Raw genomic sequence first — 19,725 nt, 5'->3', positions numbered from 1 at the left:
TAATACACAGAGATCTCCTGGGATATATGGGTTCAGAAGAATAGAAGCTAAGAAGATTACACAGGCTGCAGATAAAAGAGATAAATGGAAGAGAAAAAAAAAAAGCTATACAATTATAGAATGGTCATTTTCTTTTTTTAAAGGAGATTATGAGATTATGATGATTAGAAGTACTTTAAGTATTATCATAAATGTATTGTTTAAAATACAAGAAATTCTAGGTACATCAGATAAAATTTACTGAACAACCTATGAAATACATGGCTTTGCAAAGTACAAAATAACCAATTTTTGTATTAAAGAGTAAGTAAATTACTTTTTAGTCAATAGACAGAAACTATTAATCTTTATATACACATGCCATAAAAGAGATTTTGACTCCAAGGTAGAAAAAAAAAAGAAACATTTCAGTAAAATTTATTCTATTCCCTAAATGTTAGGGAAATTAAACTAGCTCTCTCTGCTTATTATTTATAACATTCATACAATGACAGGAAGAATTTTATCTGCAACTACACTTTAAAAACGTACTATTCTTTATCATCTAAAATAAAGAAAGAAAAATCTCTATTTATATAAACAGAGGTGCTTTATCCTGAGGACAGTGTACCCAAGCATATCATCTTTTCATGCTTTACCTTAAAGATAAGAGTAATTTTTTTTTTTTAACAAGCGGGATCCTAAAATTAAGCTCCTAAATCTGTATTTAGACTTGACTTAGACTTGAAATTTAAATAAAACAAAAATTCCCAATAGCAGACAAAGCTCTTACAAGAACTCTGCTCAAATTCTTGCAGCAGGTGACTATTTTATGTGCCTAGCTACTGCAATTGCTTTAAGCTTATAAACATTTTAGCAAAAAGGCAACTCAAATCAAGCGCAGACTCTAAAAGAAAAAAACAGGTCCTTTGAAGTGGGATGCTCTGAAGACTGATTTTAGAGGGACAAGACAGGGCAACCTGTATAGGTACTTTTATGTAGCAGGTTCATTATGTTCTGCTACTTCGGCAATGGATGTTTGCATAAGAAGCTGACTAGTCAACCAGAGCTTCACCTTGCTATCAAAACATTAAGAGATGTTGGTCAGATTATAATATAAATAGGACCTGAACAGAAGTAGAACCCATGAAAGTATTAATAAATTCATGCCAACTATTAAGCAGTCCAGAGAAGGGAGATGAGTTTTGCTATAGCTAGCATTAGAGCTCTGTAACTTAAAAGCCAGTGCACCCTGGTTTCTAAACCCAATTCCTCATGCATGAGTCCTCCGCAGCAATTGTGACTGTCGGCAGTAGCAGCTACATTAAAAGTAGCTGACAGAGCAGAGCACTACAATGACCAGTGAAAATTAGATTTTAATACATTAGGACACACATCAATGTAACAAACTTTGTTGATCCCATCAAACCACGCTATTGGGAAAAAAAAAGCCTTAAAGATGACCTCATCCATGATGAAATTACATAGCAGAAAAGCACAAACACTTCTGGACTAACAAGGAATATCCTTCTGTAAAAACTGAAGAAACTAGCACCTAAGTGGCAGAATAAACTGACTGTTAACGAGACCTCAGGTAACAAACACACACATACATCTCTCAGGAAAAACACTGAAAGAAGGTATTTGTTATTTCCTATTTAGTTTACTCTTGCTGTTCTCACGGCTTAGCTTTTATTTCAAAAGACTTTCATGTATTAAAATTCTTTACTGGCTAAAGGAAACAGTCAAGATCTAAACTTCTGAATTGCTCTGAATTTATTATAAAGCTCCAGTGCTCTGAGAAGATGGAACAAATACTTTGTACAGTACATGAGCGATCCAAGAATTCACAGACTATATGTGTATAAACCAAGGAAAATTAGGTGGGTTAACAGCAGGAAAGTAGCTACAGCATCCCACTATGGATGTAGAGACATGAGTGCGAGCCCTTTGCCTGGACGGGTGCCAAGGCCTCCCCACAGCTATCCTAGCTGTAAATAGGTAATTCTTCATTCAAGCCAAGAAGAAAAAAGGCAGACAGATGTGATACCAGCCATATTGCTCCCTTGTGTACTGTTGGCTACAAAACAAAAGTGTGCCTTAACCACACAAGACCAATAAGCCACCTGCAGAAGGGATCTTTGGCAGGTTTTGTATTAGGGAAAAAAACCCAAGTATCAAAGCATCAATAAGTCTGTTGATTTCTTTTTAATTAAAAAAAAACCCTACAACTGAAATACAGGTTTTTCAGCAAAGACAAAAACTGTACCTCTCATGAAGAAATACCAAATTAACATGAGTTATTAGATGCTTAAAAAAAGACGTTTCCCATTTTTGCCCTTTTATACCACTCCTTCCACATTTCCCATGTTTTCTCCCTCTTTCCTTTTCTAAATGGCTTTATTCTATTTAAATGCTTCTTCCACATTGACACTCTTTTCCATTTGATTTTTCCATTGCTTTGTTCCTGTGTCCAAAATGCAGAGCATGCCCACCTCTCTTTCCCACAGGATTCCTTTCCTTGTTCAGGCTGGTTTTGAATTTTATTTTTTTTATACTCCTGTTTACTCCATGCTTTTGCTTATTTTCTACCACTTCAGCAGAAAAGAGTCCAAGCAAAGATAAAAAGCAAATAGGAAGCAACAACATTCCTTCGCTACTCCACTGTTTTACGCATGGAAGCATGCCATTTATGACGAAACAGTCCAACCGGCATCACAGCAATCCCTGTGGTATTTGAAAAGGATGTTATGTTGCTCAGGCAACCACTCCTAATTGTCTTTTGGGATGCTGAGCAAACAAGATGGGTTTTTTGCTGGTCTGTATGAAGGTCACACTAGAACGGTGGCAGCGAACACACATTACTGCTATAGCAAGCGAGGCACTGAAAAAAATAGATGAAGCAGCCCTGTATGCAACATGTCAATCACATATAAAACCCAATCTATACCGCAACTACAGTCATGTAAGATAACGTGTAGAACAGATGTCACTATTATGCCAGAGACATTAATGCTGTTTGAGATTCATGCTGAAAGCAAATCTGAATGTTTCTCTTGGATTGAAAAATAAAATATATTTTAAAAGCTATTTATATATAACAGCATCCTACAAGAATTGTCAACAACAGTTTGGCAGGGCACTATTAACATCTTCTAGAGACTGGGAAGAAAAATTTTCAGAAAGTCAAACTGCTGAAAAAAATAAAGGCAGAACCTTTAAGAGCAGGAGCTATTGCCTCAAAGTTCCTCCAGAAGGTTCATCTCAGTATATGAATATTTTGCATCTTAAAAGAAATACACCATATGCTAGGATGGCTTTTCTTAACTAGAAAAGTCTGCCTTATATTTTTGGAACAGCAGAGTTTTTCCTTGCGCATGTTTATTGACGTGTTTCATAAACCTCAAATCCTTAACTGAAAAAAGAACCTACTTTGGTTGTATCAATAGTGGATTTTTTTTAGTTCAGAGACCAAAAGGAGGAAGTCAGGAGAAATTTCAAGTAACTTGGGGGAAAAAAGTCCATTTCAACATCAAGACACATCAAGATGATTACTTCATTGCAAACATTCAAATGAAATTTCAGCTCAGAAATTCTTCTCCATTTTTCCTTTTATGAAAAATACTTCCTAAATTTAATCCAAATTCATTAACAAAGGTAAAAAAAATTGCAACCTTTTTGGAGCATAATGAACCAATAAACTGCACCTCCTAGTCTAACAGAATAAAGAATCCTCTTCTATGGATCCAAGCACTGCCTATTTTCTGCCTGGCCCACAGGAGGTACAGGTCCACATGAACCTCTCCAGTTTTCATCACCTGTAGAAAGCCACACGGGAACTTACAGTGGATCCTTTAAGACCCTGCCACAAAGATGGTAAATACCCCATTTTTTTCTTTTAATTGTGTTTATTCTGTTTTCACTTTAGTCTCTGCCCTGTAACACATAAAGGTTTCTCCAGCCTACACTAACCAGCCCCCATTACTGGATGCAATGTCTATCTTCCTCAAAATTCTTCAAACCTACACATACCGTAGCACACTATAGTAAGCGCAGATACATACCAAATTTAAGGTCTAGGAAGTGACTGGACCAACTAGGGCAGGAAAGATGTGTATCAAGCTCTCCGAGGTGCCTTCCAGTCCAACAGCACCCAGGCCGCGCCGGCAAGCGCAGCGTGTTGGGCTCCCTGCTGTGAGTTACTGCCAGAGGCGGGACACAGGGCTCAGCAGACCTAACGTGCCATAGCCATCCTGTGCGCATCTTTCATGTGGAGGAAAGGAAAAACGGAAACAAAAAATATTTCCAAATCCACTAGCAGTACTTTTCCAAGGATGCTGTCTTAACTATAACCCTTTTTTTCACCCCATGGATCATCCCAGTTCCCAAAGCCTGAGAATAGCTCCCAGTAAACAGAGTACGAGCTACAACTTTAGCAATTTCTGGTAGCCACAACTGGTCAGAAAGCTCCATTATAGTGTTTGCTTAGCCAGATGTGCAAGCACTTGCAACTATTTTTGGGCAAAGAACTTTCTTGGCCTCTATTACTTCCAGAATGGGTGGTTCTTTCTTACAAGTGTTTTACATTTTCAGACATCTTTCCCTGTCCAAGGAAAGCACTCCTATTCTCTAACATAAAAAAGCAGATTTTATCACTGAGAACACTTGGAACAACAAGACCATCTGACAGGCTCAGGTCACAGATAACTGACTATCAAGATGTTCTGCATCCTGAAATGCTAATACTAGCATTTAATACACCAACAAGGTCAGTGATATCCTGCCATTATCACTTAGGGGCTTTCAACTTTCATAAAATGTACTCAGAGGCATTTTCCGTTTCATAATGACACTTCAACATACATAATATAAATAGATATGAAAAGACATTATTCTTATTTAAGCCTGGAGAAAGAGACAACAGGAGTCATATTTCTCTATTATAAATCATTATGTGTTCTGAAATTTTAATAAAACAAGTGACAGTGGTGGACTGTATGCAGGAGATAAACAATAGGAAAATTAAAGTAAGCCTTGTCCTAACAACTACTGTGTGTTAATTTTCTGAGGAGCTATGTGAGTAAATGACAAGTTAAAACACTCCTTGCACTATTTAGTGTTACGAAGAGAAAACCCAAAACAACTTAATGGGCTTTTTTGTATTTGCATTCTGTTTTCAATTTTGAGCTATTTTTTGGAAGGCACTTTTGTTTGTACAGATATTTCTGTGCAGGCCTCTGAGTTTACAGCTGCCTAGCCCTTCATCTATTTCAGTGCAGCTCCAGGAGGACACTGCTTGAGCACTTCAAATCACAGGGCAGAGGTACTGCAGACTCACAGACTCTTGCCTGCACTTGCATATCCACACTGACCTTCAGTAAAAAATAAATTTTAAGGACTTGGTACTATATTTAGAAGTAGGAAGATAGGAGGATACCCAAAATAAATCAATGAATCAATAAATACACAGCATAAACGATCAAATAATTTTAAAAGCCATATTGGTTTCATATCAGATTATAAGCTGAAATTTCATACAGTACACTAGCACCAAAATAAACAGCATTCTCTGGACATTCTGTACTGACATACAGTCAAGAGAGAAAGCGCACATGGTCTCTTTTACTTGGATTAAAGGGTGACCTAAATTAACACTGGGTTAAAGATAACAAAAAAGACCTCCAGCAGTAAACAGCTGAACATAAATCTGGTTGTTTCAATTACTGTCATCATGATTTCTCAGGGGAAAGAAGCACAACATTCACCTGCAATTCTATCAGGGCTGATTCTCAACCTGAAAAGGAGGCATTTATTACCATTAGGTTTATACTCATGCTCAAGACAGGACACTAAACATTTTCTTTCATGACAACATCAGATTTCATTCTTGTATCACTAAACCCCCCAGTTGCCAGGATTCTATCCTCACCTCCACCCCTGCTGTTAACAACCACCATAAAGTCTTATCTGTGGTCTTGGCCTGAGCCCAGATGATGTGCTGGCTATCACAGATGCTGATCAAACAGGGTTCAGGAGGCATTCCCCCTCTCTCTGCTCACTGACTTGGACAAATCACTGTCCCCACTCTTGGATTTTCCAGAGCAAGATTCAACAAAATATGGACCAGGATTCTAATGATAAGTTTGTATGAATAAAACTGGTGACCAAAATACAAGCATCCTCTTCCCTCTTCAGGGGAATCGCACGTTTATGAAACAGAACAGTTATGCACCGCTGCTGAAGCGGAAAACGGGATACAGAGGTTTACGTCATGTTTTGCAGGCCATGAGAACCTGACAGTTTGTGTCGGAAATTGCAACTCAAGTCATCAGGTTTTTCTGAACTTCTAATGCTGTACAACCCCCAGTTTGAAGTTCAGCATCTCCTTTTTAAACTTCTCTTACTGCTGTTTACTGATTTCATAGCTCCTGAGAAATCTCCTAATATTATCTGACAGCAACCTCTAGGCATAAGAACAGTCCTGGAAAGTATATTGCATGCAAGAGTAATGCCAAAAGTATAAATGATAAAATGCTACTATATTAAAAACCGTAAAAGAGACAGCAAAAATAGAAATACAGTTAAAATTTCTCCCTCTGCTCCTTGTTACTGTTCACAAATTATAAACTCAGGTTACATGCAGGGTAACTCAGTATTTGTAAATTTACTAGAATAAAACTGTTGGACTGCATTCACTCCGAGTCATCTATCATCTAGACAGTGAAAATATATTGTGATATGTTTATTTCTATATAAATGTTATCTCAAAAAAATATTATGCATTAGCAGTCATAATACTGTCATTTTTACAAATAAATATACCTCCAGAAAGTTACACCAGAGAACTAAATTACAGAGGAGCATCCAAGTTCTACTCAAAAGTGAGACCTAGTCAGTGTTTTTCTGGTGAAACTTTTCATTAATGTGTATATTGCCACTGAATGAACAAAGATACTCGACTTAAACACTTTTTTTTTAACCACACTTCAGGACAATTTCATACCCCAACATCAGAAAATATTTTGTTGACCTTGACACTTATTTTATCTCAATATCAACTTTCAAGTTTGTTACAAAATTTTTTCTTCCTTTGGAGGAGACATTACATTACAACTGTAAGGACAGCAATAATTTTCTTAAGTAACTCATTTTACTTTTGCATCATTCCTTAGTCCTTGGCAATAGCTAGTCAGTCAGTGCGTAGCCAAATATGTGTCAGCAACCTCAGCCAAGATGCCCATAGCCATTTACACAGAAGAGAAACTCCCCTACTGTATACAGTACCTGTTCCAAAGTTAATCAACACCAGAAAATAGCAGTAAAGTAATTCTTGAAAGACTACCACGCAAATACGCTAAGGAAGAACAAAGGACTTGTAAGGTTAATTGTATTAATGCTACATAGTGACACCTAACAAGTAAGTGTTTTGGGACAGCTTCCCAACTGTAAAATTTCTAAAAGGCAGATTAACGGGGGGGAGGAACAACACTTTAGATATTCAGTTGGAAATTACAGTCTTCTGGAAAGAAAATCTCACATTCATCCTTATTTTCTGTGATTTTTAACAAGCATCCTGAAGCAGGAAAATTGCATCTATTCTACTAAGCAGGGCTTCACCCATGCATTTGGGAAAGTTAGGAAAGTTACTTCCCTCGCTTCCCCTCCCTTTCTTTTAAACTGTCTCTGCAGCTGTGCAGGGCACTGGTCTCCAGCTCTACACCACTCCAGTCAGACCCTCAGCAAGACAACAGGCAACTGTGACAAATGACTGCTAAGAGTTTGAAGTTTACTGTCCACTCTTTTCTAATATGTATGTTTTAGTATTTGAAACTATTTGTAAAACGTCATATTCTCTCTCAAATTTAGGAAAGCACTAGAAATGGTTTGCTTAATTTTGACGTTCTGCCATTTACTTTCTCCTTTATGCATTTCTCTAACACCGACTTTGCTTCTTATAGTTAGATAGTTTAATAACAAAGATAGGAAAATATGGGTTTGTGTGCAGAAAGAACTGGAACATGGTACTAACTGTACTGAAGCATGTAAAATGTTAATTACAATGAAAAATACTGAAGTATCACAGAATCACAGAATCACTAGGTTGGAAAGGACCTTCAAGATCATCAAGTCCAACCATTAATCCAGCACCACCATGTCCCCTAAACCATGTCCTGAAGTGCCACATCCACACGTTTTTTGAACACTTCCAGAGATGGCGACTCCACCACCTCCCTGGGCAGCCTGTTCCAATGCCTGACCACTCTCTCAGTGAAGAAATTTTTCTTAATATCCAATCTAAACCTCCCCTGGCGCAACCTGAGACCATTTCCTCTTGTCCTATCACTAGTTACTTCCGAGAAGAGGCCAACACCCTCGTTGCCACAACCCCCTTTCAGGTAGTTGTAGAGAGCGATAAGGTCTCCCCTCAGCCTCTTCTTCTCTGGACTGAACAACCCCAGGTCCCTCAGCCACTCCTCATAAGACTTGTGCTCCAGACCCCTCACCAGCTTTGTTGCCCTTCTCTGGACGCGCTCCAGCACCTCAACATCCTTCTTGTAGTGAGGGGCCCAAAACTGAACACAGGATTCAAGGTGCGGCCTCACCAGTGCCGAGTACAGGGGCACAATCACTTCCCTACTCCTGCTGGCCACACTATTTCTGATACAGGCCAGGATGCTGTTGGCCTCCTTGGCCACCTGGGCACACAGCTGGCTCATGTTCAGCCGGCTGTCAACCAGCACCCCCAGGTCCCTTTCCACCAGGCTGCTCTCTAGCCACTCCTCCCCAAGCCTGTAGCGTTGCATGGGGTTGTTGTGGCCAAAGTGCAGGACCCTGCACTTGGCCTTATTAAACCTCATACAGTTGGCCTCTGCCCATCGATCCAGCCTGTCCAGATCCCTCTGCAGAGCCCTCCTGCCCTCCAGCAGATCAACACTCCCACCCAGCTTGGTGTCATCTGCAAACCTACTGAGGGAGCACTCGATTCCCTCATCCAGATCACCAATAAAGATATTGAACAAGACCGGCCCCAGAACCGAGCGCTGGGGAACACCGCTTGTGACCGGCCGCCAGCTGGATTTAACGCCACTCACCACAACTCTCTGGGCTCGGCCATCCAGCCAGTTCCTCACCCAGCAAAGAGTAAACCCGTCCAAGCCACAAGCAAGATTGCTAACCAGAGCTTTGTAGATATAGAAGCATAGTTATAGCCATTGCCAAAAAAAAAAAAAAAAAAAAAAAAAAGGCTGATGATGACAACCGGCTGATGCCCGGCTGTCCAGCATGCGTTCGCGTTGCGACTAACCAAGGTACGCAGGTTTATAAGCTCATTCTGAACCGCCCGCTGCAATCTGCAACAGGCATAACCCAAAGGGGAAAACACTCTGTCTCTGCTTAAAGTTTCTGACCCTGCATTCTGAACAACAGAGCCTGTTTGCTAAATCGCGTTCTCCTCATGTCCTTTTTCCGAGACACACGTTCCCCATTTTTATTTATGTAGGTCTTTTGTAGATCATCAAATGAAACTTCATACCGCACAGTCCCTGTCAGCCACTGCTAACAACTGAGGTTGCTCTTATGGTCAGGCAAACTTGGCAGCACCAGTAAAAGCAAACATCATGGGAGAAACTTTAGCAAAATTCTAATGTAATTATTTGCAAGATCCATCTCTTCCTAGAATGGAGCACTATTGACCTAAAGTGCTTTAGTTCTCTACTTCTCATCTGGCAGAGCAAATGCTGTTGCCTCCCGCGTTCAGCTCTTGCGCACACACGCCCTTATTAGTGAAATAGAAATAATGAGCAAAACCTGAACTTTGACACTTGCTGTCTCTCATTTTTGACCTGTTGTATTGCCTTTGATCATGCCGCTCTTTTGCTACTCTTCATACTTGTATGGAAATACAAGTATCAATACAATACTCTTGATCTTGTATGGAAATAGAAATGCAAAGTGCATATCTGCTTCAGATAATAAAATATTTTCTCTAATTCAAATCTACAGTATTTTCAAAAGATGTGTATAGGGGATGTCTAGAAGATCGTTAAAGCAACAAACAAAATTTAAAAAATACATACATTTGGCTTGCTGCCAACATATTAATAGGAAACCTTTGTACAAGTATATATAAATTATAACATTTCAGTTTATAAAAATTAAACTGAAGAACAAACCCTCCACGGTACCAATACTTAAACACTGACAAATTTCAGTGACTACAAAGATAACACACGCCATCACACTACTGAGTGAGCAGAAAACTAACCCATGATAGGGATCATTTTCAGTTTCTTACTAAGTTTATTTTCCTCAAATAAAACATTCACCCTCTTAACTTGTGGTACTTGAACAAAGGCTTTAAAAATACACAATTCCATCATTATTTGAGTATTTAACTCAAACACAAGCAACGGTTGGCAATGAGAATAAAGTTACAAGCACTAAGTACGCCTTATACAAAATATAAATAAAGATTAGCTGTCTGGGAAGCACACAGAAGTCAGAGAAGCCTAGAAGCCTCGCGCTTCCTCATTTATCCTTTAGTAGAAAAAATTGACATAAGCTGAAAGAGTATTGATTTTCTGTGCTGCAATCTGTGGGAGCCTAAAGCACTGAAAGTAGTTTTTGCAGCATACTGAGATTGTTTAAAAAGAAGAACTTCAGAGAGGTCTGCTTGAATTACTTTCTGGATCTCACAATACACACACACATTTATTTCTGTTCAGACTTGTCCTTCTAAATGAGAAACTCAAATTTGGAAGTTGTACCATTACATTTAAATCTGCGTCAGCATGGTTGAAATATATAACCCACCTCAACAGAATCAGAATGATAAAAAAGGCAAGAGCTGAGAAAGCACATCTCAGTGCTGGAAACCCACAGAGGTAATGAACACACCCCTGATGCACTTGTCTTAAAAAAAAAAAATTAGTTTCAAAATTAGTTTTGCCCTCATTACATTTCTTTTTAAGAAACTAGATTTCATCTGTAAACAGGTCTATTGAACATTGGTGTTTTCTTCAGCGTTATATCACACAGCTATGACACACTTTTCATGGCAAACTACCCAAGAACCAGCCAAGAAAGCAAAACTACACATTCCTCAAGATATCTGCAGCCTAAAGAGAAGTTTGTTTCCACCAGCTTTCAACACAGGAACGTTGCCAGAGATGTTAAAGTATGAAATGAATAAAGGTGCCGTGCCCTCCACAAGCATGTTACGCATTTCTCAGCACTGAGCACGGTGTCCACAGCCAGACGAAGCAGAACGCAAGAAAGAAAAACAGAGAGAGCTTACCATTGAACACATGCAGTGGTATCAAGAAATAAAACTTGTTACGAGAGACTGCCCCTTTTCTAGAGAGCGCTAATAGCCTAATTTACATCAACCCCAGCTTAAATAGTTCTGGTTTACTGTACTTAAAACCCCTTCAACTGATGTAACTTAGCACGCTTCTGTTGCCCTCAAGGGAACATCACCATGTTTATCAAGTCCTTATTGTTAGTTTCTACCTGTTTTTCACACAGCATTGCTCTTTACTGCATCTTTGAAATTATTTTTACTGACTTGTTACAAATAACACAAGTGAAAAAGAATGAAGAAAATGTGGAAAACGCTGAAGTCAATATATTTAAATTTTACAAAAGAATGCTGTAACTTTAAAATCACCCAAATAGTAATTAGTAGATAGAATAGTAAAAAGATACAGCACAATTTTATGACTGACATTATTTGATAGCTTTATGCAAAATGATTGAGTTAATGTGCTCACAAAGTTAAGATTGAAACATAAAAATTTGCAAATACTGAATAAAACTCTGAAAATTCTGAAGACCATTAAGGGGGAAAATCTAATAATGAATATATAGGAAAGTAATTATACCAGAAATAGTGGCAGGTGGCAGGGGCTAACAATACCACAGTGTATCTACAGCACGAGATGAAGGCAACGATCCTTCCCCGCCACCCCGTGCACAGCCTTGGGACAATACATTAACAGTTTGAATAACATTTCGACTATCAGAAAGTGCACACATCATAGAGGACAAATACATATTTGGATCTATAAAGGTGGTACAGTTAGGAGAAAAATGAGGCAATCAAGAGGCACAAAATGTCAGGAGAACAGTGATCTGTTACACAGCCTCTGGGGAACTGGTCTAGGCATTTCAAGTGGAAAACCTAAAGCCTAAGGGTATGAAGGAAAATATCACAGCTCTACGAAAGGCCAAGTGATTATAACATGGATGTTTTAGCATCTCCTCTATCTGAAGTTAGTGCTCATAGGTTTACGTTACATTGATTTGCCAAAATACTATGAAAAAAGAAGGAAAATTATGACTTGGAATTTGTACATTTTGAAGGCAAAGAATGCGCTGCTCTCTCCTCTCCCTCGTGTGGCTCACAAAATTTTACTTAAATTTGTAGCACATTTTCTCTTCATGAGGCAGATGGACACGCAGCAGCTGTTACGGAAAGGGTAAGAGCTATGAACCCAAGCTGCCACGTTCATTGTTACATGTAAGAGCAACCAACTACTTTGCAGATCCAACAGCAACCTTTGCACCGCCAGAAGCAGAAATTAAAAAGACTACTTTTGAAACTGCTTCTGTTCCTTAAGCTCACAGATACTGCATACCCATGTGGAGCTATTGAAGAGTCCTGTAGGGGTCTGAGGATTAGTCAGTTTGGCTAATTCTAATCACCATACTCTGACCTGGTTTGAGGCACACCCCATTAACCCTCAACTCATATTTCATAAACAGAAACAACCATTATTGCATTAATTAGAGACAGAAGCCACTCTAATTATTAATTGTAAGCTCTATCACGCATGGGTATTTATGGTGACTGCACAGGGGACAGAGTATACAGCTACTAAAGAAAATACCTTGTAATTTTTTTGAGAGATTATTTTGCATTGCATGTCACTGAATCTGACAGGTTTTATATGTAGGCTACACTAGCAGTCATAGGAGGGACTGAGAAAAGCCTGCTCAGTGGACCACCATCTATTTTACATTTAGTTTTCCATAGCAAATTTGCGCACCCACACAAATACAGGTCACAGTTAAGGAGAGTTGTAGAACTTCCCCCCCCCCAGTCAGGGAATGGGTTATGTCTGCCCATGATTATGTCACCCAAGAACATTAAACCAGGTAGCAACTATGACCTAACCACAGTTACCAGAAGTTACATGCACAAAAAAGCACAGTTGTCTGGTGGAAGTGAACTTGGAAAGACAACTTCAATTTAGCTGACATGAACAGGGGAAAAAGAAGATGGATTTTACAGATCAACCACCATTACAATGAAAGACACAGAATTTGTATGGCTACAGAGCTAACCTTCCAGTACATGGGGCACACCAATACTTTACATCCAGACTCATCCTTCAAGTACTCTAAGTTCTATTTCATCATTCCCATCCTTCTGTTTTCTGCAAACATCATCTGAAGAAAGCTTGTTTTCCAGAAACAGATTAAAACCAAGAAACAGACTTTAAACACGAAAGAGACATAATTATTTCCCAGAGAGATGCGTGTGTCATGCTCACATTGGGGTCAGAGGGACCCCAAGATGACTCCACACCAAATGACAGTTTCAGATCGCAACAAGCTGTTTTATTTTAAAGCTTTTTTCTTTTAACCAAGTACCATTTCCACCATCAGCCACCTCCTTCTCACCCAGTTATCGACTCCACTCTGAAAGAAACATTTGCCACTAAACTAACCATTCCAGTTTCCTATTTACAAGCTGAAAATCCTCTTGTCTAGTACACTTGTTGCCGCTTCTGTATTTCTCCATCCATGATTTTGCCTTTCCAGTTTCCCCAGAAGAGCAATTGTTACCAGGTGGCAACATGGCTAACCAGCACCCTAAATACAAAGGTATAAAAGAAAATAAGTTGCCTTCCACCACCTTCCTAAAAGTTCTCCTACTCTAGAAAATAAAGCAATTGAAGAAACTTCTATCTTGTGGCCAAAACCTCAAAAATCACAATCTGAGAAGATGAGCCACAGTCTATCTGGATTTGTTTCTCTCCCACTTCTGAAATCAGTGCCATTACTTTGCAAACAAGATTTAATTTTATTTGCAAAGAGAGGACAGGAAGAAACAGTTAAATGTTGTTTTCCTGAACCAGTTCACAAGGGCATCAGGCAACCCTGAGTAGGTCAGGCATAAAAATGCTCATACAGTAGGAGAGGGGACAAGAGCCCTTCACCAATCCCACTACAGAAGCTGGTTGACCATACACAGGAGAGACGGCGAAGGCAGAGGTGAAACAGGAAGAGGAATCACCAGCTTGCAACTGTTCCTGTAAAATGTTCACAGAAACTTCTCTTGACCCAAATCCTGTTTAACAACACCTTATCCACACTGTGTTTGTCACAGGGGAATGGGGTGGGGTGGCTGCAAAATAGAAAGACACCACTGTGTCACATAATCTAGTTGTGTTTCATTAAGCAGGGCAGGTGTGGCATTTCTGTTCCAGCTTGTCCATTCTATGACGCACACAAATGAAGGTCCAGGTGACACTGCCACCAGAGACCCTGGGGAACAGAATGCTCACCCTAACTACTCAGTGTGTCCAAGTCCTGGCCAGTGTCTGGACCTCGCACCAGGCTGTCCCGCTCCAGCTCAGCCTTCCAAGTGTCAGAGGTTATGTGCATGTCCCACATCATGCTCCCTTATCTCCTGCACCTGGGGCTACTGCTTTAATTATTTATCGCTTTCTCATTGAAGCTGTCAGCATGAGCTGTCAGAGGTCTTATCAATTCCACAGTCCATATCTAAGGTCAATTAGCAGTTGCCACCATGGTTTCTGCAACTCTTTGGTTTCCCACCCCAAATGTGTTACAGGAAGTGTGAAGTGAGCAACAGCTACAGAACAAAGTTCTTCTTCAATTGTTTTTTCATTTTCCAGGATTAATCAGGTCCGCTAGAGCTGGGCAGATGTAGCCACGGTCTCCTTTGTCTGGGCAGGTAGCCTTCACCCCATGGCACAGGTTTCGTATGGCCTTTTCTTTGGGCAACCTGAGCTTATTCCATTTCTCAACAGAAAACTTCTCAGTTCATCACCTGAGAAAGAGTATCAAGTCCAAGATAAGGTAGATCATTCTTACACAAATGTTACTTACTTTGGGTTTAGTTGTTCTTATAACAAAGCAATCCCAAATATATGCCCTACTGATGTAAAGGATCTAATACATTATTTTAATACCTTTGAATCCTTCACAAAGATAATTCACTAACTTAGCTGGAAATAATACATGCTATAAAAAAAGCTTTGTACCAACAGAACAGCATTTGCATTAGAGGGTAGGACTACATTCAATACCATATACAGATAAATTAATCCAGCCTTTTAAGTAAAGAATACATAAGTTCCTTAGCATCTCTGCTTGGATCAGAAACATACAAATCAATAGGGACTAAGCATAGCTTTTGTGATTTTCACAATTTTCGTGTGAACTGGAAAGTATGTGATTTTTATATAGCTTATAGCCTATAAGCATTTCCATCTCTCAAGTTCCACTGTAAAAAAGGGAAAATAAAACTCTTATTTTAGCAGAGTTATGAATGCAAGCAGTCAGATCGCACTGTGAGAGATCATAATCAAGACTGGATTTCCTATCTTCTAAATTCTGGGTAGATTCAACTTATCCACCTGATTCTCAGCATCCCAAAATAAGGAGGAAAAGATTCACTGGAGTGGGGGGAGGGCTTAAGTTACACAAATGTGAAATATTTGATTGCGGAACATAGAACCTTTAAGACATGCCCAGGAATCACACTCTACTAGAAATACAGATACCATCCCCCAGCAAGACAACAACAAGAAAACCAAGTTTCCCCAAAGGAAATTGATTTTTTTGGTAGAAAACTTAATCTTTGAGTCTAACGCAACATGACACCTGCTACTTGAAGTTCTTGCAACTCTATATTAAGCTCACAATCAACTAGAGATTTTTTTTTCTTTGCACCTCAAGTTAATGTATCCATTATTTCCTTTAAGAGAAGTGCTCTCAACTAGTATTAAAATATATTCACCTTTAGGAACTCAAAAAACCCAATAATGAAATTATTTAACTTGGTTTCAAAACAGCTGTTCTCTCTGCTACAGTGAGGCATTTCTAAGGATCATTATAAAGCCCTCTTAATCTTTAGGACATGACAACTGCCATACATGCCAGATCCATCCTCTTCTTCAATCTCCAACTTCCTCCTCCTCCTTCAAAGCTTCTCTTTTTAAAGTTATGGGTAACAGTTATGTTGATGATCTTAGAGGTCTTTTCCAACCTTAATGATTCTATGAATAAGTAATGAGATACAATCTTTTTTGGTTTCTGAGTTGGTGATGGAGGGGCTCACACTGAAACTATTTAACTAACCAGTCTGTAGCTTTCTCAGAAACAAGCTTGGAAATTCAGCAGCTCCCTCCCTTCTGCTACCACCCATAGCTGTATATAGCCCTCAGCACATACTGACACATTTTAGCCAGCTCCTAAACTAGCTGGAAACTTTGTAGGATTAATACACATACTCCAGAAAAAATAAATCAGAGTTTCTAAGCACCATCTATTTCTTATTGTAAATAGAAGATAACAGTATCTGGGTTTTGCCTTCAATGCCAAACCAGTTAGAATTATAGAATAATTTATGTTGGAAAGAATCTCTGGATGCCACTTGGTCCAAACCCCCTTAAAAAGAAAGAAAAACACACACAAAAAAACACCTGTTTTTTCCTCTTTCAACAGTTGTCTCTAGTATTTTGGTACTTTTCACTGTTTTCCTCCCTTAATATCTTAATGAGGCTATTCAGCCTAGAAGTTTTCCTAAAAGACACGAGTTTGACTGTCTATACATGATAACTCCCGTGGTCTTCTCCTGTCGTCTTTGATGTTTCAGCTGTCAGCACCAAAAGGTTCTTCCATTGTTTTGCAGCTCTTCTGAAAGGAGTAACCCCGAAAGAGGGATATGCTAGAAACACCATTCACCAGGACGTATACAGCAGTGGCAGCATTTAAAGAAAACTTTTAACTGCCCTCATGTCTGCATTTGACTTGCAGGAAATAGCTGAAAGCTGTAGGCTTGTATTTACAGCTCAGAAAACCTAGGTATGGAAGTAGTGAAATTAATTACAAACATACATAAATAGCACCATTCATAGCACGAACACTACTATAATTTTTTAATATTCCCAAATATTTCATAATATTACAACCAAATTCAGTTCACAATACCTAGCACCTCATAACGCAACTTCCTCCCCGGCAGACTTCTTACAGCTGGAGAGTCTCCCTGTCTGTCACCAAAGCCATGTCTTGAATCTGCCAAAAATCCAACATCCCTCACATGGCTTGGGCATGTTTACTTTCATTTGTATATAGTACCTGTTGCTGCTTCCTTCAACATCTAGAACCTTGATATTGCAAATTAAAAAAAAAAAAAAAAAGCAAGCATTTACTTTCCTATTCCACTGGGAGGGATTTTTTTTTTTTAATCTCATTAAGCTCAGTTTAAGAAACAAACACAAGCCTGAAGGAAATTCTTGGAGAAATTCCTTTTAGAAGTACAATTGCCCAGAGTAACATTTCCCATGAAAATTATCTACAGAAACTGCTGCCTTTTCCCATGCCAGTGCAGTCAAAAGCTTCAAAACCAGCAAGCATTTAGTTATCAGGGGAAAAAAATTAAAAATAAAGCCTCCCAGTTTTAAATCATCACGTACACCAGAAATCTCTGGGAACTGTTTGAATTGTTCAGTGTTTAAAAAACATAAAATTAGAAAAGATGGGGTAATGGAAAATTATTTTCTACCCTGTATATGAGGCATAAGGGTTAATTAAGCCATTAGGACAGGCTCACTGTATACATACACACACATTAAAAATACATACACACACACGCCCTTCATCAGTGAAGCACCGACAGTTCCCTTCCCCTCTCCCACTGCAATACCAGTAACAGTGACAGCAAGTTCTCCAGCGTAGCACAGAAGGGCTGACCTGGAGGACTAATGTTCCTTAAGAAACACAACTCTCCTGAGACAAAGCTGCGTGGTACCAGGAGTATTAAGTTCTCAGGAAACTAAAGAAATACATGCCAAAAAACCAAATCCCCAGAGAAAACCCATGCCAGTATCTCATGTATTTGGCAAAACAAGAGCAAAAACCTTCACTTCCATCACACTGAGAAATCCAACAGTAGACCGTACTTTAGCAGAAATGGGAAGCACCAAGGGGTAGGCACAGGTACATACCCCACACGCAGACACGTGCCAAAGGACTGAACGAAAACGAAGCAGTACTGTAGGTGAACCAATGTTTTGTTATTCCTGGGTGGAACCGAAGCAAAATAAAGACTAGAAAAGCAGCAACAGAAACTTGGAGCATCACAGAAATTTATGAATAAGCTGCCAGAATGGGCTAAAGGGCCAGCGATAAGAAAGACTGATAACAATATGGCTCGCAAGCCCTATGGAGGATCTGGGAGCGTAACAGCAAACTAATAGGAAGTGGAAGAAGCGCGCTTGAGGAGCTACAGTACAACAAAAGGTACCTCTTTCAGCCCTCAGGAGCAAGGGAGAATGTTTAGAGGGTCTTCAGTCACAAATCCTGCAATATTTTTTTTCCCCAGGTACACATCCTACCATTTACTCATAGAGAGAAAGTTTAAATATAAGCCTCTTTAGGGTATTTTAAATTATAAATGTTTCACATTGTCTCTGTTAGTTTATCTAAAATTGAGAGAAAAAAGAAAGTAGTCCTCTTGTGTAGTTTTTAAACAAAATTAAAAGAAAACTCTATTTATTATATATACGTAAATACAAATGTTGTATTAAACATATAAGATATTGTGATCCATACCAACCATATCTGCTTAACCTCTAAGGGTCAAGGTCCTGTCAATTATACCAAGATAAGAAAAGTCTAATTATAGTATCTACAGCTGTATGGACAGAGGATGGTTATTAGAAAAGAACTATTATAAACCAAACACAATTATATTATACAGAAGCCATTAGATATTTGATGAGATTTTAATCTTTGAGCTGGTATCATTCGGCAAGTAAATCATGTGGAGAACAGAAAATCTGTTAGGAGTGCAATTAAATGTACTAGTTCCATTAAAATTGAGCTGATATAGTTAATTGTAGTCCTGAAATAGCTAATTCCTCACACCTTCACTAAGCAATTTTTTTTTTCATCTACTGAGTAAGAATCTATTTCAGGAATGCTTTTCACTTAAACTCTCTAATAAGATTTGGGAATACTTTTGTTCCGTTACGTTACGCCATACAAGTTGCACTGCAGTTTGCAGTTCGACCTTGGATTCCGAATTCACTCTGAGAAGTACAGCAAGGTCTTTTGTTTCAGTTACTGTTAGTCCATAGCATCTGCATTGCTGAAGCTTTGGGGAAGAATACCAACGATGTAGCCTTTGCAGCACACTGAAGCCGTTATAAAATAACATGAAACAACGGACCAACGGCAAAACCCACGTCAGATGGTCGTTTTGAGCATCGGCACTTCTGGGAAGCAGACAATTTCGCAACAACTGCTTTAATGAATCCATATGTATTTCGAAGTACTTGCAAGGGCTTTGCAGCATTGCTAGCAAATTGGGAACACAGGCCACTCCTGCCTTTTTCTGAGGGAGTCGGAGAACGCCAGCAAAAAGGGACCCTAAGCGCGCGTCAACTTGGCAATACCCGACCTGCAATTCACTCGCGCAGGCCA

This window comes from Phaethon aethereus (assembly GCF_964289735.1).
Source record: "Phaethon aethereus genome assembly, chromosome: 6".
Classification (NCBI taxonomy): domain Eukaryota; kingdom Metazoa; phylum Chordata; class Aves; order Phaethontiformes; family Phaethontidae; genus Phaethon; species Phaethon aethereus.
Note: the sequence above shows the minus strand (reverse complement) of the source record.